Source organism: Bos grunniens, chromosome 18, assembly GCF_055505025.1.
Source record: "Bos grunniens cultivar Pamir isolate PY7600 chromosome 18, Bosgru_T2T1.0, whole genome shotgun sequence".
NCBI lineage: Eukaryota > Metazoa > Chordata > Mammalia > Artiodactyla > Bovidae > Bos > Bos grunniens.
Window position 1 is genome coordinate 59,475,496 of NC_141182.1, and position 18,713 is coordinate 59,494,208.

At 44.3% G+C, this 18,713-nt stretch overlaps 1 protein-coding gene across 3 annotated transcripts in view; it reads left to right on the top strand.

Moving 5' to 3' along the window:
- Positions 1 to 3,067: 3,067 nt before the first annotated feature.
- Positions 3,068 to 18,713, top strand: part of LOC147354457 (uncharacterized) — a 34,251-nt gene continuing 18,605 nt past the window's right edge. For 2 of the 3 annotated variants that reach the window (XM_086354137.1, XM_086354139.1), the window contains exons 1-2: positions 3,068 to 3,134; positions 5,577 to 5,635. The gene's annotated coding sequence lies outside the window, so the exon portion shown is untranslated. Of the gene's footprint in view, positions 3,135 to 5,576; positions 5,636 to 7,374; positions 7,457 to 18,713 lie in introns of all 3 variants that reach the window. The other variant, XM_086354138.1, reaches the window with a different exon arrangement.

Below are 18,713 nucleotides of genomic sequence, written 5' to 3' on the forward strand. Positions count from 1 at the left end.
AGTGATGCCATCCAGCCATCTCATCCTCTGTCGTCCCCTTCTCCTCCTGCCCCCAATCCCTCCCAGCATCAGAGTTTTTTCCAAAGAGTCAACTTTTCGCATGAGGTGGCCAAAGTATTGGAGTTTCAGCTTTAGCATCATTCCTTCCAATGAACACCCAGGACTGATCTCCTTTAGAATGGACTGGTTGGATCTCCTTGCAGTCCAAGGGACTCTCAAGAGTCTTCTGCAACACCACAGTTCAAAAGTATCAATTCTTCAGCACTCAGCTTTCTTCACAGTCCAACTCTCACATCCATACATGACCACTGGAAAAACCATAGCCTTGACTAGACGGACCTATGTTGGCAAAGTAATGTCTCTGCTTAGTATAGAGTTTAAGGTGAGTTGTTTTGCTGTGTAATCATCAGCTCTGGGCTTAAAGAACAAAGGTTGTCCTTTTCTCCTCCTTGAGAATTCCAGACCGCTCTCTATCCTCCTCAAGAGCCCCAGACCCTTTTCTCCTCCTCGGGTACCCTGGACTTATCAACCTACCTAGGAATTGACTCTCTCAGATCTTTGGCTGAAGAGAAGTTTGTTTATTAAACTCCCAGAGGAAGCTTAACCTTTCCCCGAGTTCTCAGCCTGTCCTTCAACATGTATCATGTATTCTTTCACCCACCAGTGGTGCTGCAGCTCTATCAGACACAAAGGCAAGGTTTGTATCCACAACACTCGCCATCTCCCTGCTGTGGGCTGGTTGGTCTTGAGTGTGAGGAGCATGCGGTGGGCTGCCTTACTGGGCTGCCTTGCACCCTCTTCTCTTTGTGGGCTTGGATCTATTGGCTACTCTATTCTTAGTCCACATAGATCAGAGCTGATGGCCCAAGCATCTAACCCCTGATCCGGTGCTGCTTTCATCACAGTCACCATATTTGGAAGATATAATCAGAAAATGGGAAAGTACTGGCTGCTCTTTGATTTTATCTGGCACCTCAGAACCTGTATGGAACTGTCTCAGTCCCTGTCTGCCTCTTGAGATCCCTCAGCCATTTCTGCTGTTTTCCTTGTGCTGCCATACATGTCAGGGTGTGTGGAATAGGTTGGTGGATTGGATCTTCTGTGCCTATTGCTTAGGAAAACTGTAAGGACAGCAGTTGAACAAAGGGAAAATGTGGGAATCTTGCAGGCTCTTAGCTTGGCATCTCTGGATGGACCAAATAGTCCCATCTCAAGGTCTTAGGATATGAGACCCCCACATGTCATAGTTTTCTGCTTTTGTACTGGTCTGTCTAGTCTGGGAGTGTAGACTCTTCCTGACTTTGCTTTCTCCTTAGTTTGTATAATGTTTCCTTTTAAGTTTGATTTTGAAGTATGTGGCTCTAGGGTCTGAAGTCATGTCCAGTTTCTTTGCTGTGGTAATCCGCCTGTGTTTAAGGGGCAGCTCCTCATGGACTCTCTGTGGTGTGGGTTTACTGGGTAAGAGAAAATTTTTAAAGGAGAATACTTTCCCTTATTGGTTGTAATATTTCCGTGCTGCATACAGAATTACCACTTGAAGCTACTTAATATAGTGGTCAGCGTGTTCTGTGATATGAGAAAGTATCTGAAGACCTTGACCTGTACATCTTTTTATGGCTTTGATTGATGTCAGAAAAGCCTGCATGAAGGGCACTGTGATAGTGTTGTTCACGTGTACTATCACCATGCCGTCTGAGCCTCAACAAGAGGTGTAGGAACTTCTCCTGACAAGGGTATTGTCCAGGTTCACACCCTCATATTTATGAGACTGTTGACTAAACTGTTGCTGATGCTGCATGCTTGCCACCTGGGTGCTATTGATCATTCTTCCTCCACACTTAATTTTGTAGCAACTTAATGACAGAGCTTATGTCGTGGAGTGATAACTTCAGTGATGAACCATCATTTGTTTTTTTTTTTCAAGGCATAGCTACTTTCCTTTTTTAATATTTTTATGCATTATAAAAGATTGTCTTTTATTTTTGTCATTAAGTTTCTATTTTATGTTACTCTTTGTATTTTATTTGCAACATGTGGGATGGTTGGTTAAGAAAGCTCCCCCACCCCTATGGTGGAATTGGTGATCAGTACTTTTTAGAGCTTTTTATGTATTCTTGATGTTAAACTATTATTGAATATATGATTGGCAATTTTTTTGTATTATAGTGTACATGGTTTTTTCACTGCTGAGGATGGTTTACTGTACAATATTTGATAATTAGGATGTGTGCAATTTACCTCTTTTTATTTTGTTGGCGTGAGCTTTTGGTGTTGTATCTGATAAATCATTGGTGAATCCACTGTCAAGAATCATTTTTAGGTTATCTATACGAAATTATGGATGCTAGGCAAACTTATTGTGATAATCGTTTCACAGTATACTATCCGTTAATTTTTCTCTGTAGCTTAAACTTACACAATGATATTTGTCATTGTAAGAGTTGCTTATACAACCCCCTGTATGTCACTGTTTAAAGAGTTGGGTTTAGAAAGGGAAATAATTAAAACACGTTGGATAAAAGAAACAATAACGCAGTTTATAATCATTTAAAGTGTCTTGCTCTTAAAAGGCTGTGGTTAGTGACCCAAATGATCACATCCCTCAAGTCCTCCATCTCAGACACCCAGGTACTGATCCTGAGTTTGTTGAACTCAGCACTATGCTGTTTGCTGTTTTGTAGGGTGTGAGTAGGGAATAGCCCATTTCTCCCCAGGCAGAGTTTTGTATTTGTAATAAAGAGACTAGTCCCATTCTTGTTTGTTAAAACTGCCCAAGTTCCCAGATTCCTGAATTGCTTCAGCCTCACTAGCAGGATCTGAGCACACCATCCTGTGAAAAACAGCTTTTTATTGAGAATAAACCCTTTTAGTCTTAAGAGGAAGTATCTTGGGTTCCGACATAACTTGAAGTTGTTACCTGGGCAGTGTTACAGACCATAACTTAATGCTGTCAAGGTAACAGGCCCCACCCCCCTCCGCGGCCCGCCCCACCCACAAACTCTGCGCACAACCGGTGCTCGCCCCGCCCCTGGTCGGAAGCCGCGGCTCTAATACCAAAAGCCCTTTCACACAGAGCCGGAAGTTGGAGAGCGCGGAGCCGAGATCCCCGAGCGGCGCCTAAGCTTCCTTCTAGAGTAAGTCTGCAGAGCCCGCCACCCCTCCAATCCCCACCTCCGCCCCCCTCACTCGTCCTCATGGTGTGGGAATTTCCAGCGACCTGAAAACCCTGGTACCCAGTACGCGGCCCCGAATAAACGCTGCTGCTGCCGTTGCGGCCCAGTTATTTTTTCGTTTGGGTTTTAAGTGTTACTGAGGCGGTTTCTGCCCTCGGTCCGCGTAGACACCGCCTCTGACGACATTTTCCTGCTTAAAACCCTTTTTTAACCTTTGGCCTTGCGAAGTAAAGCCCTCTCTCGCGAGTTGGAGTCGCGCCTGCCGCGTCGTCTTCTCGACCGCTGGAGGCAGAGCCCAGATTGGCCGCGCGCCCTCTCCCCGGTCCCGGGATTCCAGAGAGCCCGCCCCGCTCCTGAGGCCCCTCCCTCCCAGGCCATCTGTCCTCGAGTCTCCTGAGGCCGGTCCTTCTGCCCCGCAGCAGGCCCCTTTCCTGTCAGCCCGTCCCCTCACTCTGCATAGGGTAGGTGACCTGGGCCAGCCATGTGACAGCCAGTGCTGTTCCATGCCCAATTGAGCTCGGTCGGAAAAGGTGATCTTCCGGTCCGGGGGCGTCTCGTTCTGTCGCCCACTCAGTAAATTCAGGAGGCAGGAGGATCCGGAGAAGCAAAGTCAGAAGGACTGAGAGAAATGACTGTAACTGAGGAGAAAAGCATCAGGGAGAACCAATAGGAAAACGGAGAATGGCTGCTGCTCCTGCTAAGTCGCTTCAGTCCTGTCCAACCCTGTGCGACCCCATAGTCGGCAGCCCACCAGGCTCCCCGATCCCTGGGATTCTCCAGGCAAGAACACTGGAGTGGGTTGCCATTTCCTTCTCCAATGCATGAAAGTGAAAAGGGAAAGTGAAGTCGCTCAGTCGTGTCCGACTCTTAGCGACCCCATGGACTGTAGCCTACCAGGCTCCTCCGTCCATGGGATTTTCCAGGCAAGAGTACTAGAGTGGGTTGCCATTGCCTTCTCCGTGAGAATGGCTGAGGGATTTGCAAAGGGATAGTCAAGTCAAAGAGGTTAAGCCTTGAAAATAGCCAAGTGAGTAAAATAGAGAAGTATTAATAAATTAGAAAGCCAGATCTCCAGGGATTGGAAAACAGCATAGGGAGAACTGCCCTGTATCAGTGATGGGAGCAGGGAGGCGAAGGGCGATGAGGGACATCAGACGTGGAGAGTCCCTAACTGGGTTTTGGCCGGGTTTGAGTCCAGGCCTCTTGGGTTACAGTCCCGAGTTATGTTTTCACCGGTTCGAGTCCCGCCACAAGAGTTCTCGTCTCAATCTGAGGTGGCCAGTTTCATGGTGCTGGCAGAGAAAGAGGTAAGGAGCAGAGGAAGAAAGGGGCTGGAAGGAAGCATAGCCACATGGCCTGCCAGAGAGTGGGGAGGAAGGGAGAGTAACAGCGAGAGAAGAGGAGTAATCTGGAGCGCAGAGAGGGAGCCGAAATGGGGGAAGAAAGAGGCAGACATAGGTATGGATTTTTGAAAGGCTCAGGAAGGTTTGGAAAGAGAGCATTTCGAGGGGGAACGAATTGCAGCAGCCTGGAACAGGACACGTGTGAGGGAGCAAATAGGACAGGAACAGCAGGAGAGCAGAGGGGGAGAAAAAGAGACACCGGGACTCCGATGAAATAGGGAGATAGGTGAACAGAGGGGTAAGCTCGATCCAGGTGTGGCCAGTTGTTTGGATACAGATGACTTTTTTAGTTATATAGAGGAGGCTGAGAATTTAAAAACTCCTGTCTATAAGGCTTGTGTCTTTTTTTATTACTTGTGGCAGAAGATGACTTTCATTTGCAAACCCTGTTGAGCCTGGGGCAGTGGCTTGATTCACTGAGTTGTGAGTGACTCCCTTCCCTTGTCCTATCATGAGATAGAGGTCAGGGAAGAAGAGACCTGGGGCAAGAAATGACTCACTCTAGAGTGTCACTCTGTGGTAGTTTTTTTTTTTAATTAATTTTTTGGCTGTGCTGTCTTCGGTTCTGTGCCCTGGGCTCAGGAGTTGAGGCTCCCAGGTTCTAAAGCACAGGCTCAGTAGTTGTGCACAGGCTTAGTTGCTTGTACTTGTGGGATCTTCCTGAACCAGGGATAGAACCCATGTTCCCTGCATTGTCAGGCAGATTCTTATCTACTGTATCATTGTTGGGTAGCGTTTTTAAAGGAACACTTTTTTTTTTTTTTTTAACGGATTCACATTTTCTCCTTTCTTTATGGTGCTTTTTGTAGCTTGGAATAGGTCTTAATTCATTCAGTTTCTGTAATCATTTTTAACTTCAGAAATAAGCTTTTTTAGTTTCCAGTATTCTACTCGTATCATCCTTTTCTAAATATGATTATTCTCCACATTTTTTTAAACTTTGACACCAGATTTTTAGATTAAAAATAATTCACAGTTTTTTGTTTCAACTATTTTTCAGATTCATTCCTTGCCTGAGTGCTTTCTTCCCTTCATCTCATACATTTGAATTTTTCTTTGGTAAGTAGTAAATCATCTTAGACTATTTTGTGCCATACATAGCAAAAATGTCACCTCATTTATCAGTTCTAATGAGGTAGATGAACCTAGAGCCTATTATACAGAGTGAAATAAGTCAGGAAGAGAAAGAGAAATACTGTATATTAATGCATATATATGGAATTTAGAAAGATGGTACCAGTGACCCTACATGCAGGGCAACAAAGGGAGACACAGATGTAAAGAACAGACTTTTGGACTCAGTGGGAGAAGGTGAGGGTGGGATGATTTGAGAGAATAGCATTGAAACATGTAAATTACCATATGTAAAATAGAATGATCAGTGCAAGCTTGATGCACGAAGCAGGGCACCCAAAGCCAGTGCTCTGGAACAACCCAGAGAGATCTGGTAAGGAGGGAGGTGGAAGAGGGTTCAGAATGGGGGGCTGCTGCTGCTGCTAAGTCATGTCAGTCGTGTCCGATTCTGTGCAACCCCATAGACGGCAGCCCAATAGGCTCCTCTGACCTTGGGATTCTCCAGGCAAGAATACTGGAGTGGGTTGCCGTTTCCTTCTCCAATGCATAAAGGTGAAAAGGGAAAGTGAAGTCGCTCAGTCGTGTCCGACTCTTAGACTCTTAGCGACGCCATGGACTGCAGCCTACCAGGCTCCACCATCCATGTGATTTCCAGGCAAGAGTACTGGAGTGGGGTGCCATTATAGTCAGTAGCAGTCTGTTAATGAAGGAAAGGAATGTTTTAAAACTCAAAATGGCACCAGGCCCCTCGTCCATAGAATGCATTTTGGGATAATCTTGGCACCAGATGATTCATCCCAGGCCATAAAATGATTAACTTGAATCTTGTAGAAGGGCAGATTACCATAAAAATAGTTTTGTGTACATAGATTAGGGGAATAGTATCTGAGTACAACATACTGGTTTGTGAAGTAGGTTCTGAGCCATTAGGCAGAACCAACTTGAAGACAGAGTCTGGGGTAAATGCATAGTCCATTAACATAGCTTAAGACAAACATTTCCATAAGAAAAATGCATTGGTTAACTCAAGGTTTGAGAATAGTTAACTTCAGGTGAAACCAGGTGTCATTATGGCAACACAGTATTTTAAGAGAAACCTCCTTTTAAGTTTGTATAGAGAAGGAAAAAAATACCGCTAGTTTGTTTCCTCCTGCCACTTAAGAGAGATAAAAATGTCTGACACTTGCAGCCTATTTCCTACATTTGGAGACCCCTGGCCTTCCTGCCTGTTATCCTCTCATTGCCCCCTTTTCTTTTAGAAGAATTATGTTGCCTAGGGAAAAGGGGCATCGTTCTCGTTCCATAACTGCTTTCGAGCTGACAAGGGGCATTGTCCCTAAATTGGTGAGGCAACATATTCTCCTAACCCTCATACCAAAGATGTTTGATCCAGGGGCCCCAAATAGTAGTTGGAAGAAGCTGCAGCAGTAGCACGAGTTTGAGCAACTATTGCAGGAAGGGGGACCCCTGCCAGGGCCCGAAACTGGGCTCTTGTCTAACACTCGGAAATGAATTGTCCGAGGAGACACGTGTGCTGATAAAGCAAGAGATTTTATTGGGAAAGGGCACCCGTGTGGAGACCAGTAGGGTAAGGGAACCCAGGAGAACTGCTATACCATGTGGCTTGCAGTCTGGGGTTTTATGGTGATGAGATTAGTTTCCGGGTGGTCTTTAGCCAATCATTCTAATTCAGAGTCTTTCCTGGTGGCGCACCCATCGCTCAGACAAGATGAATGCTAACGAGAGGGATTCTGGGAAGTGGACAGACACTCCATGTCTCCTTTCGACCTTTCCCGAACTCTTCAGGTTGGTGGTGGCTCATTAGTTCCATATTCCTTATCAGGATCTCCTGTCATAAAACAACTCATGCAAATGGTTACTATGGTGCCTGGCCAGGGTGGGCGGTTTCAATCAGTGTGCTTCCCCTAACACAACCATTTGTCACTTAAAAGCTTTCATGCAACTAGAAACAAATCCAGTTACACAGTTACAGATGCAGGGAGCAAACAGCAAAAACAAAACAATCAGAATTATTGTAAGTAAGATAGTTTTCCACCATGGGGCACTAGTTAACATCTCCCAAAATGAGGCAATTGAGGCTTCAGGAATATCCATAGCCCCAATCATCTTGTTCATGTGTTTAGTAAAATGAGTAACATTAGTGCTCATATCAGGTATATATGTACAGCATTGGGTATGAATAATGGCACAAGTTCCTCCTTGCGCAGCTGTCAGAATATCTAAAGCCAATCTGTTTTGTAAAACCACCTTTCTAATTAGTGCTTGTTCAGCATTAAGAGCTGAAATAGCTTTTTGAGAATCTTATAATGCTTGTTGAGTAAAGTTAGTCAAAGCATCCACTCGTAGCATAACATCTGTAGTTCCCAAAGAGGGAACAAAGACTTCAGCCAAATAATCATACCAGTGAAATACAGACCTTGCCCACCGAGTTTTAAGGTGGTGTAAATTAGCAGGCTTTTCTGGAAGCTCTGAAAATACAAAGCCGTGAGTAAAGGCTAGACCCAGGATGCATCACCCTATCCAACCAGGGGGAAGCCATGCCCATAGGTAAGAGCCACATATCCAATAGGTCAAGCCAGCTGACTGAGATATCCAGTCCCAATTAGTGCCTGGCCAGACAAAGGAAGGACCTGAATCGGGGTTGGAAAACACAGGAATGATTACATTGCATATTTCCTGAGGCAAAAATCCCAGTTGTTTCCAATCATTGTAATTAAGTTGTTGGCTAACTTTTGGGGATGGCTCTGTTTGTTCCCAGCATATAGGGGCAGTAGATACTAGACGTCCTTTTTCAGGAGTTAGCCATATAACCTCATCCCATATTTGATAAACGTCAGGTAAAAAACCATTAGATCCAGACCCATTTACCTTATGTGTAGTGCAATAGTCATTAAACCGAGACAATGTATAATCAAAATTAAAAGTCACGTTATGTCCATAGTTAAAGTACAAAGTGTTGCACCAGTCCATTTTAGGGTTAGTAGATGTCATCAGATGAAGAAGAGGCATCACATATGATTGTTGTCAAAGGTATTCGCAGACTTGGAGAAAGTCTTTTTCTTGAAGTGGAGATGTCCACCACAGGAAGCCTTTCACTGATGAAGAGGGGTGTGCTCCGCAGACCCAGCAGTTAGACCAATTGTGGAATGCAGCGTAGGGGTGAGCCCAGGACAGGAAGGCATTGTCTTGAGGATCAAATGGCACACTCAGGATTTTTGGAGTCAGCAGAAGTAGGCTCATATAGATTACAGGCCTATCTGAAAAGTACAAAGTCAGAGCATAGAAAGTAAAGACATAAAATGAAGTCACTTAGTTCTGGTCAGGGTGCCATCTCTTAACTCAAGTGTGATGTACCCACGAATCAATTCCTGGCACTTTGACAGCTGTGGGAGAAGAAAGAATAACCTGGTAAGGGCCTTCCCAGAGGGGCTCGAGGGATGGGCCCCCATATCCCAATGTTTTTATGAGGACCTGGTTTCCTGGCTCAAATAGAGGCTTGCTTGACTCAGAGGCTGGGTCAGGAGTCGTCTCCCAGAGTTCTGTTAATGTCTATTGAAAAGCTGAGAGCTGAGTTACATAACTAGTTAATTCCAAGGCTTCAGGGTCTATAACGATGTCTGTGCACAAGAAAGGCCTTCCATAAATAGATTCAAAGGGGGACAGTCCCTCCTTTTTGGCGGCAGTTCGAGCCCTCACTAAAGCTGTGGGTAGGACTTTAATCCAATTGTCCTGCATCTCTTGAGTTAATTTGCACAGATGTGTTTTGATAATGTCATTAGCTTTTTCAACCTTTCCTGAAGATTGGGGTCTCCCAATCTTCATTTATCAGTGTAAGTGATATTCTATTTCTAGAGCTTTAGATACCCCCTGAGGTACAGCAGCTTTAAATGCAGAGCCATTGTCACTCTGAAGGCTCCGTGGCAGCCCAAACCTGGGGATAATTTCATGGATTAAAATCAGTATAACTTCCTTAGCCTGCTCACTACGACAGGGAAAAGCCTCAATCCATCCAGTAAAAGTATCTACCCAAACTTGTAAGCAAGAATATCAATTAGCTTTAGGCATAAGAGTAAAATCAATTTCCCAGCCCTCTCCAGGATACTTTCCACTTCATTGTAATCCAGATATTGCTAGGTTCTCAGTCTTTGGGTTATTTTTCTGACAAACCTCACACGTTTTGATATGTTCTTTAAAGTTTTCATTACGTTTTTACTTTCAAACAAACGCAAAGCCATTTGGTAAGTACTCTCTGCACCCAAATGAAAACTCTGGTGTAAACCCTCAAGAATTTTCCATTGAGCATTTTCAGGAATTATTAATCGTCCATCCTCGGACTGTAACCATCCGTTATCTGTAATCTTAGTTCCTCTTTTCTCATATCTTTCTAATTCTTCCTCAGTATATTGTGGTTTTTCCTGTTCCATAGACCTGTCCAGATCAAAGACCTCTGCAGTGAAGGGGTTTCCTAAAGTGCTGCTTTTCTGGCTTGGCAGTCAGCCAGCTGATTACCTTCAGCTGCTTTACTCCCATCCCTGCTGTGCCCTTTGCAATGCATAACAGCTTCTTCTTTAGGACAATATATAGCAGTTAAAAGTCTCTGGATCTCTCTGAAGTGCATAATAGATTCTCCTGTTGCTATTTTAAACTTTCTTTCCATACTGCAGCATGAGCATGTAAAGTCAAAGAAGCATACTTAGAATCCATGTAGATATTTACTCGCTACCCTTTGCTTAACTCTACAGCTCAGGTCAGAGCCACAAGCTCTGCTAACTGAGCACTGGTTCCCTGGGGGAGAGATTTTGTTTCTGAAACCTATTCAGCAGTCACCAAGGCATAACCTACTTTATGCTTTCCATCCCAAACAAAAGAGCTGCCATCTGTAAATATTTCCATGTCAGGATTGTCTAATGAGGTGTCCATTAGATCCTCCCAAGCTGCATAGTTTAAAGTTAGAAATTGGGAACAATCATGATCAGGTGTTTCATTTTCCTTCTCAGGAAGGAAAGTGGCAGGATTTAAATTTCCACAAACTTTAAGCTTAGTTACTGGTCCTTCTAACAACAATGACTGATATTTAAGAAGTCTACTGTCTGTCATCCAAATATTAACCTTAGACTTTAAGATTCCACTCACATCATGAGAAGTCAGTACAGTAAGATTTTGTCCATTAATTATTTTTAAAGCTTCAGGTGCTAATAAAGCTGCTGCCCCAATTACTCTTAGGCAGTGGGGCCACCCACATAAAATTACATCTGATTTTCTGCTTAGATAAGCAATAGGTTGCTGGTGTGGGCCTCGGGCTTGTGTCAAAATTCCCAAGGCCATACCTTTTCTTTCAGTGACAAACAAATTAAATCCTGACCCTGTGGGAAAGCTCAAACCAGGAACTTGCAGGAGGGCAGTCTGAAGAACCTTAAAAGCCTTTTGAGTATCTGGAGACCAAACCAGTTTGTCTTTTGGGGCCTGCTGAGTTTCAGCTCTAAGTTTATATAAAGGTCGGGCAAGTTCCCCATAACCTGGAATCCAAATATGACAGTAGTCTGTGATTCCCAGAAATCTTCTCAATTGTCTTAAAGTCATAGGTAGGGGATGATTTAGTATGGGTTTAATTTTCTCAGGGTCTATGGCCCTAGTCCCTTCTGATATGATTAGGCCCAGATATGTAAGTGATTGTTGACAAAGCTGAGCCTTTTCTCTTGATACCTTATAACTGCAGCCTGCCAGAAAGTTTAAGAAATCTTCTGAGGCTCCTGAACAAGCTTCCTCTGTCTCAGCACAGAGCAAAATATCATCTACATATTGTAACACCATCACTTCGAAGCTATTAAAGTTTTGTAGATCCTGTGACAAACTTTGTCCAAATAAGTGAGGACTGTCACGAAATCCCTGGGGCAAAACTGTCCAGGTTAATGGAGAAGCTGGCTGCATAGGGTCTTCAAAGGCAAATAAAAATTGACTTTTCTCTGCCAAAGGCACAGAATAGAAAGCATCTTTCAAATCAATTACTGAGAAATATTTGGCTCATTCAGGAATTTCAGACAATAGAGTATAAGGATTAGGCACCACGGGGTGTAAAGGAACTACAGCCTCATTTATTATTCATAAATCTTGAACTAGTCTCCATTTACCATTTGATTTCTTTATACCCCAAATAGGAGTGTTGCATGGACTGTTACAGGGAACTAATAGTCCCTGCTCCTTTAAATTTTCGATGATGGGTTTTAACCCTTCCTTCATTTCAGGTTTCAGTGGATACTGCTTCTTATGTGGAAATTAGTGTGGGTCTTTGAGCTTGACAACTACAGGAATAGCATTTTGTGCTCGACCCACAGATTTTCCATCAGCCCATACTCTAGGATTTATATTTTGTTCAACTAAAGGGAGAGAAAGGGAGGGCTCCATATTTATGAAAACAGAGGCATGCACCTTGTTCAGTATCAGTTCAGTTCAGTTGCTCAGTCATATCCGACTCTTTGTGACCCCATGAATCGCAGCACGCCAGGCCTTCCTGTCCATCACAAACTCCTGGAGTTCACTCAGACTCATATCCATCGAGTCAGTGATGACATCCAGCCATCTCATCCTCTGTCGTCCCCTTCTCCTTCTGCCCCCAATCCCTCCCAGCATCAGAGTCTTTTCCAATGAGTCAACTCTTCGCATGAGGTGGCCAAAGTACTGGACTTTCAGCTTTAGCATCATTCTTTCCAAAGAAATCCCAGGGCTGATCTCCTTCAGAATGGACTGGTTGGATCTCCTTGCAGTCCAAGGCACTCTCAAGAGTCTTCTCCAACACCATAGTTCAAAAGCATCAATTCTTTGGCCCTCAGCCTTCTTCATAGTCCAACTCTCACATCCATACATGACCACTGGAAAAACCATAGCCTTGACTAGACAGACCTTTCTTGGCAAAGTAATGTCTCTGCTTTTGAATATGCTGTCTACGTTGGACATAACTTTCCTTCCAAGGAGTAAACGTCTTAATTTCATGGCTGCAGTCACCATCTGCAGTGATTTTGGAGCCCAAAAAAATAAAGTCCGACACTGTTTCCACTGTTTCCCCATCTATTTCCCATGAAGTGATGGGACCAGATGCCATGATCTTCGTTTTCTCAATGTTGAGCTTTAAGCCAACTTTTTCACTCTCCACTTTAACTTTCATCAAGAGGCTTTTGAGTTCCTCTTCACTTTCTGCCATAAGGGTGGTGTCATCTGCATATCTGAGGTTATTGATACTTCTCCCAGCAATCTTGATTCCAGCTTGTGCTTCTTCCAGCCTAGCGTTTCTCATGATGTACTCTGCATATAAGTTAAATAAGCAAGGTGACAATATACAGCCTTGACGTACTCCTTTTCCTATTTGGAAACAGTCTGTTGTTCCATGTCCACTTCTAACTGTTGCTTCCTGACCTGCATACAGATTTCTTAAGAGGCAGGTCAGGTGGTCTGGTATTCCCATCTCTTTCAGAATTTTCCACAGTTTCTTGTGATCCACACAGTCAAAGGCTTTGGCATAGTCAATAAAGCAGAAATAGATGTTTTTCTGAAACTCTTGCTTTTTCGATGATCCAGCATATGTTGGCAATTTGATCTCTAGTTCCTCTGCCTTTTTTAAAACCAGCTTGAACATCAGGAAGTTCGCAGTTCACATATTGCTGAAGCCTGGATTGGAGAATTTTGAGCATTACTTTACTAGCATGTGAGATGAGTGCAATTGTGTGGTAGTTTGAGCATTCTTTTGCATTGTCTTTCTTTGGGATTGGAATGAAAACTGATCAGTATATTCCTCCCCAAAAGGGGTGACGGGGACTCTGGCACAATCAGAAACTCGTGTGAAAATAGCACAGAATCTCAGTTACAGCGTAAAGAATAACTGAAATAATACCCTTTGGCTCGTTGAGACAGTCCCATTATGGAAGCGAATCGGGAGGGAAGTGGGCCATGGGCTTCAGTAAGCACGGAGTAACTTGCCCCAGTATCTAAAAGGAAATCGACGGATTGGCCCCCCACAGTTATTAATACTTGGGGTTCCTCAGGTGTAATTAGAACAGGAGCTTGTGTGGGGACCCCTGGGCACCTTCAGTCCTGATTGTCTTGAGAGTCTGACCCCAGGTGTCATTATGACAACACAGTATTTTAAGAGAAACCTCCTTTTAAGTTTGTATAGAGAAGGAAAAGAATATCGCTAGTTTGTTTCCTCCTGCCACTTAAGAGAGATAAAAATGTCTGACACTTGCAGCCTATTTCCTCCCTTTGGAGACCCAGTTTGTTTTCCTCCTGCCGCTTAAAAGAGATAAAAATGTGTCACACTTGCAGCCTTTTTCCTCCATTTGGAGACCCCCTGGCCTTCCTGCCTGTTACCCTCTCAACATCGTGTAATAAAACAGACATATTTTCAACTGTGGTTTTACCAAAGACATGAAATATGTGTAAGTTGTTATGTTTGCACACACAAATGGATATTTCTGGTCTCAGCTCTTTACCAGAGAATAACGGAGGTATGACATTAGATTTTATGAAATTAAAGGCATTTCTTTGAGAAATGGGAAAATAAAAGAACATTTAACATGATAAAACCAACAAAATAAAATGCTTCTACCGGAGTCCAGCTCCAGCAGCCAGGGATTCAACCTGAAGGGGTGAGCGGTGTCAGCGCGAAACGAGACAGCCTCTCACTTTTCTTGGACTGCCTATTTATTTCAAGCTTATGCTTCTCTTTTATGCTTTTAAAAAAATATTAGGTCAGGGGGTTGACATATTCAGTTCCCTCTGACCCAGATTTGTTATCTCCATAAATCATTGTTGCCCCTCAAAAGGAGTTCTTGCCTCAGCAATTCTCTTATTTACTTCTCTGGTGTCCTTGTGAATACTTTGTAACTCATGCTAATGTCTGGGCTGCATACCACATTCCTCAGTTTATTTCTTATCTTTCTAAGTCCTGTTTGCCCCTAGTATCCTTGCTCACTATTTCTTAGAAAGGGCTTCTAGCTATTAATATCTCTAAAGTCCCTAATCTCTATAATTTATAGTAGAATATGCTAAGATTACAACATTCCTTAAATCTTTAGCTCTAACTATTTTAAATATTCGTAAGCCCTAAATTCAGCAAACTCCTTTGCCAAAAACACTTTCCTTACAAATAGGCTTCAGATAGCAATCCCTCCCATGACCTCAAGCTGCTGCTTGTGTGCTCACCCTGGAACACTCGTAAAAGTCCTTGAACAAATGTCAGTGATTAACTTTATGAATTATTCGCTGAGCACAGCTGCAGAAGGCTTTGTGCCTTCTCATGCAGTACTCTTGCCTGGAAAATCCATGGACAGAGGAGCCTGGTAGGCTGCAGTCCATGGGGTCGCTAAGAGTCGGACACGACTGAGCGACGTCACTTTCACTTTCATGCATTGGAGAAGAAAATGGCAACCCACTCCAGTATTCTTGCCTGGAGAATCCCAGGGATGGCGGAGCCTGGTGGGCTGCCATCTATGGGGTTGCACAGAGTCAGACACGACTGAAGCGACTTAGCATTAGCATGCTCCTCTCAAGACCAGTAAGCACCTTAATGTTCTTTTCAGTCAACTCAGCCGAGGAAAGGAAAAAGCAAGTCAGAATCACAAAGCCTAACCTCTTCATCCTGGTTCCCTGCCTGCGGGACAAAGAAAAGGGGTTGGGGCCGTGCCTCCATTTTGTCAGTAATGCCTAACGCGGCTCCCAACATGCTTCATTCTTTCCTTTCAAAAAAAGAAAAAAAAAAACACCTAGTTTAACTGGTTAGTCTAGTGGTCTGTTTTCTCCATTTTCTATGATCAGTGAAAAAAAAAAGTGAGCTGTGTGATGATATGAAGATGTTTCCCTCGGGTCCCTTTTATACTTTTCTGTGCAAATGAGGAAGGATGGGCTGGATTGCCTGGAACCTTCCAACAGAGCCTCTCTATTCATAATGAAAAAGATTGCTCAGATCCTATTTCTAAGCTGACCCCTTACACTGTTTTTTGTACCAGTGGATATATATTTGCAATTCTGTATTTTTAAAATATTTTACTGCAGTCTTATAATAAAGAATTACCTGCTTGGTATCACTTTGACCCAATCTTGAAAGAAAAGTTTCCTTTGCTCAGATACGTGACAGATGTTCCTGGTCTTAAATGGGATGGGCAGTAAGGACTAACTTGGCCCCCTTGCCCTTCAGCCTCCCATTTCATTATTCAGTTATACCCAGTTGTCTTCACTCAGCTCAGACCTTCTCATAAACGGCTTCTCTCTGGGCCTGAGGGAGCCCACTTGTAACATGGAGATGAGAGACTAGACTGGAAACTCTGAGCGTGAGCAACACTGACCCCTGAAATGATTAGCCAAATTGGCTGTGTGTCTGTGTGTGGCAGTTCTGGGTTGGAGGGAGTTTCTGGTGGTAATTAGAATTTTAAATAGATCCCAGTCTTCCCTCAATGAAAAACGAAAAGGAAAACTGTAGGATGGAGGCAGGATCACAGGCTCAGAATTAGATGACTTCTATGAATAAGGCTAAGTCTGAAGGGAGATTTTTTTTTTTTTTTGGTACGTCCTGACATTCAGACCTCCACTGGCTTTCATTTGTTCTTGGGACAAAAGCTTACTCCTTGCTGTGGCTCCACAACCCTCTGTCAAGCTCAGGGCCCTGTCAGTGTCTCCAGCCTCATCCCAGGAGCTGACCCTTTGCTCGTGGTTCAGCCTGTCTTGGTCTCATTTACCTTTTCTCTGTTTCCAAATACCAAAACAATTTCTGTCTGACATCGTAGTTCCTTTTCTCACCTTCAGGTCACCCTGGCTCAGGCCCTTTGTCACCCTTCAAGTCTAGGCTCATAGAGGTCTCCCCATCCCCTGCTAACAGTCTCTCTCATGTTACTCAGGTTTATTGCCTCTGTATCAGTTGCCATCAGGAGAAATTAATGCCCTTCTTCAAGGGTTATTTTGAGTCCTTCCTCGTTACCCTCTTTTTAGGGCTCGTAGTTTTCCTCTTCTTCCCAGCGTGGCTGTAGTACCTGATACTGGAAATGTCTTTAGATGACTGGACTATGGGTTGGGCTGAATAATCCTCAGGGAAGACCGAGAGAACAGGGCAGGTGATGAAGATGTTTCCCATGTTCTGGACATTTCAGTTGTAATTGATCTTTACCCCATGTGATTACTTAATTACTCAAAAGAAGGGTCAAGAAATATAGGAAATTCTGAAAAGCCTGACAGAACTCGTGTCCTCAAGCAGTGAGCTAAGATATCCCCATGTTTAGTCTGCTGGGTTTAGTCCTCTGCAGCCCCCAGATCTAAGCTCTGTCCATCCAGGGACCAGTCACCATCGTGGACAGCAGCTTTGCCATCTAGGAGTTCATGTGCTCAGTGTCAGCGATTGTGATTCAGTGTGCTAAGGATGAACAGAAATCCAAAACCTAATGGGGCAGGAAGGAGACACTGCCCCCCCCCTCCGCACCCCACAAGAGGTAGAATAATTTCCAAGTAGGTGTGGGTGGAGAAAACAGGAGATAATGAGACCTGGAGACCCTTGCTTTGAGACTTCCTCATCACAAATGCCTTTGTACGTGGACTCCATAATGTCCCCAGGTGGTGGCAGACTTTCCTAGGGGGGCCAGTGTCTTGATTTTCATACTGCACGTGCAGTGTCCTTTGTGTGGTAGCTCGTGGGCACTCCTCTTGTGATCCCCTTTGCCAAGAAACCCTGGTGCGCTTTAGTCTTGCTTAGTCCAGTCATGCAGGGAGGAGAGGTAGACAAATGGGGAAAGCGGAGGGAGCCTAGTGGGGTCTGCAGGAGGCTTGTGGCAGTACTTGGGGCATCAAGGTGAGCCCAGTGAATGGAGCGTGCGCCCATCCCAAGTGTAGTTGCAGGGACAAGGCGGGTGTGGATCTGTTGGAAAAGAATGTCTCAGTTCAGGCTGGAGAACCTGGGAGCGGGTTTGTTGGAGAGCCCACATGGAATGGTTTGAGGTTCCAATGCTTAGCTCGTGTTCCCAGGACAGCAGTGCTGAGGCTGACACTTGGCTGCAGAGGTTTGATTTGACAACTCGTGACCACACGTGAGCACCAATGAAGGATGTGGAATTCAGCCAAGAGAAGTCTTTTCCACTGTTAGAACTGTGGCCTGGGCTGAGCCCGCAGGCATCTGTGGGCGCAGGAGGATGGGAGCCTTGGGCTTGAGGGGCTGAGTCTAGCAGGTGCCCCCAGCATCCACTCCACTCCCTGGCTTTTGTTGGCTCTTTTAGCAGGCAGGCACCATAGAGTAACAGGGAAAATCTCAGGTCATTTTTTGCATCAACTTTGTTATCATTGTGTACTTGGGGTTGCTGGTGAAGAAAGGTTCATGTGCATTTGGGAAGATACCAAGAGAATCTGGAGTGTTTCCTTGGAAGATGCTGAGGTCTCAGTAGGCCATGTGCATCATTGGAATGATCCGTCTTTTTCATAGTCTGGAGATTTCGGTGTTTGACCTGGATCACTCACTGTAAATGAAAATATGGTGTCTTGTGTCTGTGGATCCTTGGGTGTCCTCTTTTGTATTTTGCCTTATGCATGAGTTATCAGGGCTTGGAATGCTTTGTGTTTGTATAAGAGGGTTTGAGGTTCATTGTGGGCTCTGTGGACACTCTGTTGGATACCATGAAAGTTTGTAAGTTTGTTTGAGTCCCGCTGGGAAAATAGGATTACTAAGGTTAAGATCACAGAATGCTTGATATAAGGTGGTCCTGCTCGGTAGGGATCTCTGGGCCCAACCTGAGAAGAGTCATAAAGTCCTGTGATGTAGGGGAGGATGGCTCCAAAAAATCAGAGGTCAGCGATGCCACAGTGATCTGCAGCCTGGAGGCTTGTCCTCTAGAAGATGCAGCTGCAACTGTCTTGCTGCCAGGCTGCGTTCTCTGTTATCCACTCCTGTCCCTCCCCAAATAAGCACACATACAGGCACAGTACAGGAAACACGGAATCTTAACTGCACTGTTGGTGGTAATGTAAATGGTACTGCTATGTGCGAAAATAAAATGGAAGTTCCTTAACAAATTAATATAGA